We start from the raw sequence: 8,406 nt of genomic DNA, 5'->3' as shown, positions 1-8,406 counted from the left end.
TAGCAGGCTGCAGTAAGGGTAGCATCTTGGGGCTTGGCTACACTGGAGAGTTACAGCGCTGGTGGTGGCTTTACAGTTCTGTAACTTACTCCCTGTCCACACTGGCAAGGCACACACAGTGCTGTATCTCCCTGGCTACAGCGCTGGTTGTACTCCACCTTGACAAGGGGAATAAAGAGAATATTGCTGGTGCTGCAGCACTGGAGTGCCAGTGTAAACAGTGATTAATCTTACTATGCTGTAACTGACCTGAGGAATTTTCCCATAATGCTTTTAAGTAAAGAACTCTCTTTGTTTTGTTGTGATGCCTCTCTTTGCTTTGTTGTGAACTCAGGGCTCCCGGAGCTGCTTATCTAAAAAACAAACACAGCTACTGTTTGCTCGAGCAGAGGCAGGCAGGGAGATGAATGTCCACAGCTAGTGTTCGCTTGAGGAGAGAAGCAGCTCGGCTTGTCCATTTGGGAGCAGCTGCTTATCTGGTCTGAGGGAAAAAACAAAAGGCTATTTGCATTTAGTGAATGAGAGAGGGGTGGGGAAAGGGATCGGAACTTGCAAGGCAGGGAGCTGACACACAGTGTCAGCTCCAAAAATCCACTCTCTCTCTCTCCCTCACGCTCCCCGTCACACTCCACCCCCCCCCTTTTGAAAAGCACGTTGCAGCCACTTGAACGCTGGGATACCTGCCCATAATGCACCACTCCCAACACTGCTGCAAATGCTGCAAATGTGGCCACACTGCAGCGCTGGTAGCTGTCAGTGTGGCCACACTGCAGCACTTTCCCTACACAGCTGTACGAAGACAGCTTTAACTCCCAGCGCTGTACAGCTGCAAGTATATCAAACCCTCTGACAGAACAGTTGCTGGCTGGGACCAGGGGAGAAATTGGGAGCTCCTGGCTAGCTGCTGGGACTTGCTGGCTGAAAGCCCTGAGGTGGTGCTGGGGCTGTGAGGAAATGGCCCAGAGAAGTGAAGTAGCATTGAAGAAAGTTAAGGAGACACAGCAGGAGGCTGCTATCTATACAATCCCTGGGTTAAGACTGTGATGGGTTCGTTGACAGAGACCCCCTTGGGACCGTCACCTGATGTGCTGAGATTACATCTGAGCCCGTTTTCCTTGATGGCTTGGGACTTAGAACCCTGCTTTGTTCAGCCAGACACACTAACCTGCTGCAACAGAGACCCAGGTCTGGTCCACACCCCCAAAGCTGCAGACTCTAACCAAAAACTGCTCAAGAGGTTTCCTATCTCCAGCACCCAGACACCCACCTCCCAATGGGATTCAAACCCCAAATAAATCCATTTTACTCTGTATAAAGCTTATACAGGGTAAACTCATAAATTGCCCGCCCTCTGTAACAGTGATGGAGAGATATGCACAGCTGTTTGCTCCCCCAAATATTAATCACTTACTCTGGATCAATTAATAAACAAAAGTGATTTTATTAAGTATGAAAAGTAGGATTTAAGTGGTTTCAAGTAATAACAGACAAAAATGAAGTAAGTTACCAAGCAAAATAAAGTAAAGACATGCAAGTCTAAGCCTAATACATTAAGAATGTATTAACAGATAAAATCTCACCCACACAGATGTTCCAATAAGCTTCTTTCACAGACTAGATGCCTGCTAGTCTGGGCCCAATCCTTTCCCCTAGTACTGTCCTTGTTAGTTCCAGCTCAGGCGGTAACTAGGGGATTTCTCATGACTGGCAACCCCCCCTTGTTCTGCTCCACCCCCTTTTATAGCTTTGGCCCAAGGCAGAAACCCTTTGTCTCTCTGGGTCCCCATCCCTCCTTCTAAATGGAAAAGCACCAGGTTTAAGATGGATATCCTGTGACATGGTCACATGTCCTGTGAGAACTCATTCTTCATTCTTCCAGGGTTGGCCCGCACGTACCCAGGGAGGTTTGCAAGTAAACAGAGCCATTTACAAGCAATTCTCCTAGTCAATGGGAGCCATCAAGCTTCCAAACCACAAATAATGGCCCACACTTTGCATAATTACAATAGGACTTCAGAGTTATACTTCATATTTCTAGCTTCAGATACAAGAATGATACATACATACTTAGCAGATTATAAGTTTTGTAATGATACCTTACAAGAGATCTTTTGCATAAAACATATTCCAGTTACATCATTTACACTCATAAGCACATTTCCATAAAACATATGGAGTGCAACTTCACAGGGACCCAGAGTAGCGGGTGGGCCCACATCCCCTCCACTTGTCACTGGGAATGTGGCCTGACTATTGAACAATGGTACCCACCCCTGGAAGGAGGAAACATGGATAGTGGCATGGCCAGTAGGCCGAGTCATGAAGAGGATGCTGCAGTTCCTGGATTGACATGGAAGGCAGGAGAGGTGACAACAGCAGAGGCATCACTGGAGGACGGCACATCCACTGGGACAACTAATCTCCAGGATGGCCAGCAGGAGGTGCTGCCATGGTGAGTGAACACTGTCACAGGCCCTAGACATATCTAAAATAGATAGAGACTGAACTACATTCCATTACCAAATTGTCTTATATTATCCTTAAGATTTGTTAGTGCATAGGGTTGATGCAGGTATGTGGGGTGGTGAATGTTTATTTTTTAATGGGGCCGAGTGGGTAGCTCCTTCCTTCCAAAGATTTTAAAGCATTAACATCACAAAGACATGCTCTGAGAGACTTCATGTTATTAGCTGAGTTTCAGAGATGAAATGACCCGCACAAGGCCAGACCACAAGTCAGGGGCAGAACGGGGAACAGAAATCAGGTTACCTAGTTCCCAGTTCTGTGCTGTAACCACAAGCCCATTTTTCTGCTTTTCTACTATCCTGGAAGGCAACTGCAATGTAGATACTCCAGCCTTTTGTTTAGTGAATTGGTTCTCAGTAACTACCTCCCACCTGCCTAGTGGTGGATGAATGCATGTGTATTTGTAAGACTAGGAAAATAAAGTGTGATATTATATGATATATTTGAGAGGAACTAACATCAAACAACAGACTGTTGTAATTCAGGCTTGCAGAGAACATGGGCATTTCCTGACTGTGTGTTAAATCTTCATTAACTTACACAATATGGTAGTAACCGGCTAGAGCATGATCCAAAGCCCACTGATGTAAATGGCAGTTTTCCCCTTGACTTTAATGGACTTTGAACCAGGCCCTCAATGAAGTGGTTTCTGAACCCATGGATGGGGCCAAGTTAGCTCTCTGTTTGACCTGGCCATTTAAATGCTGTTTTCAGAGTTATCACATCTTTGGCCAAATTTTTACTCAGTTCAACTCAGTTGCTTGGCTTTGCTCAGGCATGGGCAGTTCCAGTTTTGGCAAGTGTCTACAGGCTATTAGATGCCAGCAATGAGCCACAATCAGATAAATTGGCCCAGGCTGACTGATTTCTTCCTTGTATGACTTGGCTTTTGTTCGTGGAATGCTTCAGATAAGACGTACAAGCTGGGTCTGTTCATTCATTAATGTCCCTGCTTTCGAGCCTGTCCCTCTGTCCACACGGGGTGAGGGATGCAGGGAGAGCATAATGCTGCTCAGTGATGAGGGTCTGAGATGGAGCCACCAGTTCTCGATGGTGATGAAATGGCTGAATGTGTTTTTATTCACCCAAAACTTCGACAGATGGGAACTTAATCCCTCTAATACAATAAATAATAAATAACAGTAACGCAGAAGAAAAATCTATATTGAATCATCCCAAGTCACAAACACATTGGAGATTGAAAGTCCTCACTGTCATGATGAGGCTGTCTAAAGTGACTGACCTTTCTGTACCATAAGAAGTCCCTTAGCGTGCTAACAAAGATTCACTAATGTGTGTAACGACTGGCTCCAAACTGAGAAGCCAGGAGTAGAGACAAATGCATTTCAGCAAATGGCAAATGTAATTGCCACACTTTAAATAACATGCTCTATGCTGCAGCAGTGGTTCGGTTCTGAAGGAACAACAGCCACTGACACTCGGTTGGTGCTTGTCACAGGAGATTTCATTAATTACACAGAATGCAATTCAGTTGAGTGGCTATCTGGGGGAAGAGGCATTTTTTCCCATCCTTGTCAACTGATTTTTTCCACTGATCACAATTCCCATCTCGTAGGCTCCTAATTACATTAATTACAAGTTGGCATTGAATAGAAGAAATAAAACCATAATAGAACCAAATGTGGTTCATATAACACAGGGAGCCAAGAGCACACTGTACTTGTTTCATTAAGGAGTAATATTGCTGCACAGCTATTTTAAAAAAAAATGCATTTAAGAAATACCATTGCGGGTGAATAAATAGTACAGAGAAGTGATATATTTCCTGAACAAGATGCATGTCCATACAGAGAGTTACCGGGTATGGATCCATCTCCGACATCATCATAGACAGCAGGTGAAGCTTCCCATGGGGTGAAGCTTCCCCGTTTTCCCTGCGATTCCGCCCCAGGACCTGCCCCTGCTCTGCCCCCTCCCTGTTCACCCCCTCCACCACCACTCGCAGTATTCCTCCTCTCCTCCCTCCACACCACCTTCCGCTCCCCATGTCCCTCCTCTCCTCCATCTCCTTTCCCTGTGGCGAGGGGGAGGGTTCTTACGGGGGAGGACGGTGGAGGAGAGGAGGGACGTGGAGAGCAGTGGGACCTTCCAGAGAGGGGAGGTGGAGTGGAGGAGAGGAGGGACTCACCATGCAGAGGCAGGTGGTAGGGGCCTTGTGGGGAGAAGGGAGGGACACAGCAAGCAGTGGGGGCCTCGGGGACGAGGTAGAGCGCTGGCAGGACCATCACGGCCCAGGCGTCCGGCGGCAGGTAGGCAGTGACTGCACCAGCAGAGGCTTAGCTTCTTCTGGTCTATTACACCCACCACCTGTGCATATCAGATGGGTAGGCAGTACTTTGGCTCTAGCACCTATTATCTTAGGGTATATTCTCAAAGCTATTAATGCAACCAGCGATAGAGGTGGGAAGATTATGTGGGGGGGGGGAGGGATACAGATTGAAAGGTTTGGAGAGAAGGTTATTATATAATATTAATAATCAGTACAGCTAATCAGAATTTGAGGTAGGGAACGGCTTCCGTATGAGGAGAGATTAATAAGACTGGGATATTTCAGCTTGGAAAAGAGATGACTAAGGGGGGATATGATAGAGATCTATAAAATCATGACAGGTCTGGAGAAAGTAAATAAGGAAGTGTTATTTACTCCTTCTCATAACACAAGAATTAGGAGTCACCAAATGAAATTAATAGGCAGCAGATTTAAAACACCCAAAAGGATAAAACTTTCACAAAAAACACAGTCAGTCTGTGGAACTCCTTGCCACGGGATGTTGTGAAGGCCAAGACTATAATGGGGTTCAAAAGAGAACTAGATAAATTCGTGGAGAGTAGGTCCATCAGTGGCTATATGCCAGGATATGCAGGGATGGTGTTCCTAGCCTCTGTTTGCCAGAAGCTGGGAATGAGTGACAGGGATGGATCAATTGATGATTACCTGTTCTGTTAATTCCCTTTCGGGTACCTGGCATTGGCCATTGTCGGAATACAGGATACTGGGCTGGGTGGACCTTTGGTCTGACCCAGTACTGTATAACCTTTCTTATGTTCTTATTTTAACTATGGAACATTTTTTGGTCTGAAAATGCTTATTCATTTAAAACAAAATATTTTGTGGAAAAATGATTTAGATGAAAGTTTGTTTAGAAAGAAAAACTGAAACAAGCACATCAATAACATTTCCCTGTGAAATGACAAATCCATTTCCTGCCCAGCTCTGTTAACTTATCTAGTTGTAAAGCTCTAACGGTGATGGTGGGTGGGTTGTGGGAAAATGGGCAAATCTGAGACAGTGGGATAAAAGGAAGAGGGGAGGTATTGCGGGAGATGAACAGAAAGACTTGGGAGGACAGTGGGAAGGGGAGGCTTTGGAGTGGGAGTGGCAGAGACTGTGCCCTGGTGATCAGCATGGAGCAGTGTAAAAAGGCTGCTGAGCCTTCCCAACGGGCACCTTTCCCTTGCCATGGGAGTAGCTTTGCTGCAGCATTCCCTGTGCTCAGACTGTATGCCATGGTAGGATCTGTACTGTACTGAATGTCTGCTGGGTGCTTGTAAAGGTGTGGGACTCTCCCCTGCAGCACCTCCTGCTGGTCGTCTCAGGGAACTATCTGTCCAGCCCTCAGAGCACCCTCTGCAGGCCAGTGTCCCCCTGCGGCCGGCTCCTGTGTCCCTTCCGGACCCAGTGCCTCTTTATCCGGGGGCTGCCCCCTGGCAATACCCCCACCAGTCTCTATCGGCCTCCCCTCTCTGAGAAATACACAACCCTCTAATCCCTACCTTGCCTCAGTCTGGGCTACTGGCAGTCATCATCAAGCCCACACTCCCTGGTACAGACTGCAGTTTAAAAGCCACTCATCATAGGCAAGGGGGTTCGGACCTGCTGCCTTCCTCTGCCTCCCAGTACCTCTGTGGGCCTTGGACCAGGCCCTGCAGCCTGGGGAGTTGCCAGCCTGGAGCTCCCCTGCTCCTCTGGCTCTCCCCAGCCCTGCTTCACTCCCAGTACCCTTTCTGCACGCAGGCAGGCCCTGCCCTCTCCCAGCCTGGAGAGAGAGAGACTTCTCTTGGGCCTCTGGCTCACAGCCTTTTTATACAGCCCAGCTTAGCAGCTCTCAGCCACAATCTTCTCCCAGGACTGACTTTAACCCTTTTTCTGCTGGAGTGGGGGAGCCGTCCCACTACAGCGCACCTGACGCTTTGTTGCCATCTTTGCCTATTGGAGAGAGAAACAAGTGCCCCCAGGTCTTGCCACAGCATGGGCCTCTCTCTTGGAGGGAGTGTTCCTTCCTGGAGGTAGAAGGGAGGCAAGGCAGCTGTGCCCAGACTACTGAGCACGACTGCAGGCACCACAGAGAATCTGCTCCCATGGCCAGTTTGTGCAGCTTAGGTCTTTGGAGAAGGACGACAATTGCAGCGAGAGTCTCCTGGGGCCCATAAACAGCATTGCTGACAGCATACCATGCTGTGCTTTGCTATTACACAGGGAAGCCAGAACAAGGGAGAAAAATCCAGTGTGCATGCAGAGCTGAAAGGCTTCTGGGTGGTAGAATATGACACCACGAGAATAATCTGAGCAGAAAAGGCCTGGAAGGATTAATGAGCACATTAGGAGTTTGAGATGGTGTGATGGGTGAGCCACAGAGAGGGCCAGACTCTGCACTCAGCTACACCCGTCTATCCAGAGTGACTCTCCTGAAGGGGCTGTGAATTGCACCGGGTCAGTGCAGAACAGGCTTTCCTGTTCCAGAAGGTGCATGCAACGACTCAATGCTGAGCACTACGCACAGTGCAGCCCAGGTGCAATTTGCTGCTTTTCGCACTAAGCAGAGGGAATTTGGTGCAGGTGCCACAATGACAGCACTGGGGAAATCTCAGAGCACACACAGCAGAGGCTGCCTGCCCTAGAAGGTCACATCTTGGGGTAGGGGCAGGGTATGTTCGCTCTCATTATCCCACAAGCGTTGGCCCCTTTGCCAAAGCTGGTTCTAAAGAGGCCAGTGAGTGCCAGCTGCAATGATGCAAGTTATCTCCTTCTTTAGCATGGAGGCACTGAACCAGGGACAAATTCCGAGGCGATGTATGTGGTAGCATAAGTTACTTGTCTTCCAGGGAGCCTGGGTATGGGTAACTGTAATGGCAGGTTTCCGGGGGAGGTGTGAATTGAAGGGTGGGGGCAGTGATGAGCTGCTAAAATCTTAACAACCGGTTCCCTATAAAAAGTTCTGATTTAAGGGATGTGCCACAGAATGTATTTTTTGCACCAATAGGGTTACCATACGTCCGTATTTTCCCGGGAGGGATTTTTAAAATTTACCACCCAGACAGCGATTTAAGAATCTAAAAGCCTGACATCTCTGGGAAAATACAGATGTATGTTGACCCTACCTAAAGTTCTTTTTCAAAAAGATGGGCCTGAACTAGAAATGAGCTCCGTTTCACATGTGTGGGTCCCCGCCACTCCCTGGGGGTGTGCTAGGGTGACCAGATGTCCCGATTTTATAGGGACAGTCTCAATTTTTGGGTCTTTTTCTTATATAGGCTCCTATTACCCCTCACCCCTGTCCCAATTTTTCACACTTGCTGTCTGGTCACCCTAGGGTGTGCACATGTGTGGGTCCCAGCTGCTCCCTGCTCCTGCTCATTGAAGCAGGTGTGCAGGGTTACTGCCCTGAGAACTGCAGGGCACCAGTGGACATGGGGCTGGCTGCAGAAAGGGGTGTGGGGCACAGCTAGCTGGAGGCAGAGAGTGTGAAACGAGCTGGCTGTAACAGGAGCTGGCTGTGGGCAGGTGGTGCAGATAGGGGCTGGCTGTGGGCAGGTGGTGCAGACAGGCTGTGGCGGGGAAAGGGACCGTGGCAGGGGTTG

At 48.3% G+C, this 8,406-nt stretch overlaps 1 long non-coding RNA gene across 1 annotated transcript in view; it reads right to left on the bottom strand.

Annotated features, from left to right (window-relative positions):
* Positions 1-299: 299 nt before the first annotated feature.
* LOC142047242 (uncharacterized) overlaps positions 300-8,406 on the bottom strand; it is a 16,055-nt gene continuing 7,948 nt past the window's right edge. The window contains exons 2-3 of the long non-coding RNA XR_012656435.1: positions 2,272-2,475; positions 300-481 (exon numbers count right to left, since the gene is read on the bottom strand). This is a non-coding gene — a long non-coding RNA (uncharacterized LOC142047242). The remainder of the gene's footprint in view (positions 482-2,271; positions 2,476-8,406) is intronic.

Source organism: Chelonoidis abingdonii, chromosome 8 (genome assembly GCF_003597395.2).
Source record: "Chelonoidis abingdonii isolate Lonesome George chromosome 8, CheloAbing_2.0, whole genome shotgun sequence".
NCBI lineage: Eukaryota > Metazoa > Chordata > Testudines > Testudinidae > Chelonoidis > Chelonoidis abingdonii.
This window is presented reverse-complemented; position numbering and strand designations above follow the sequence as displayed.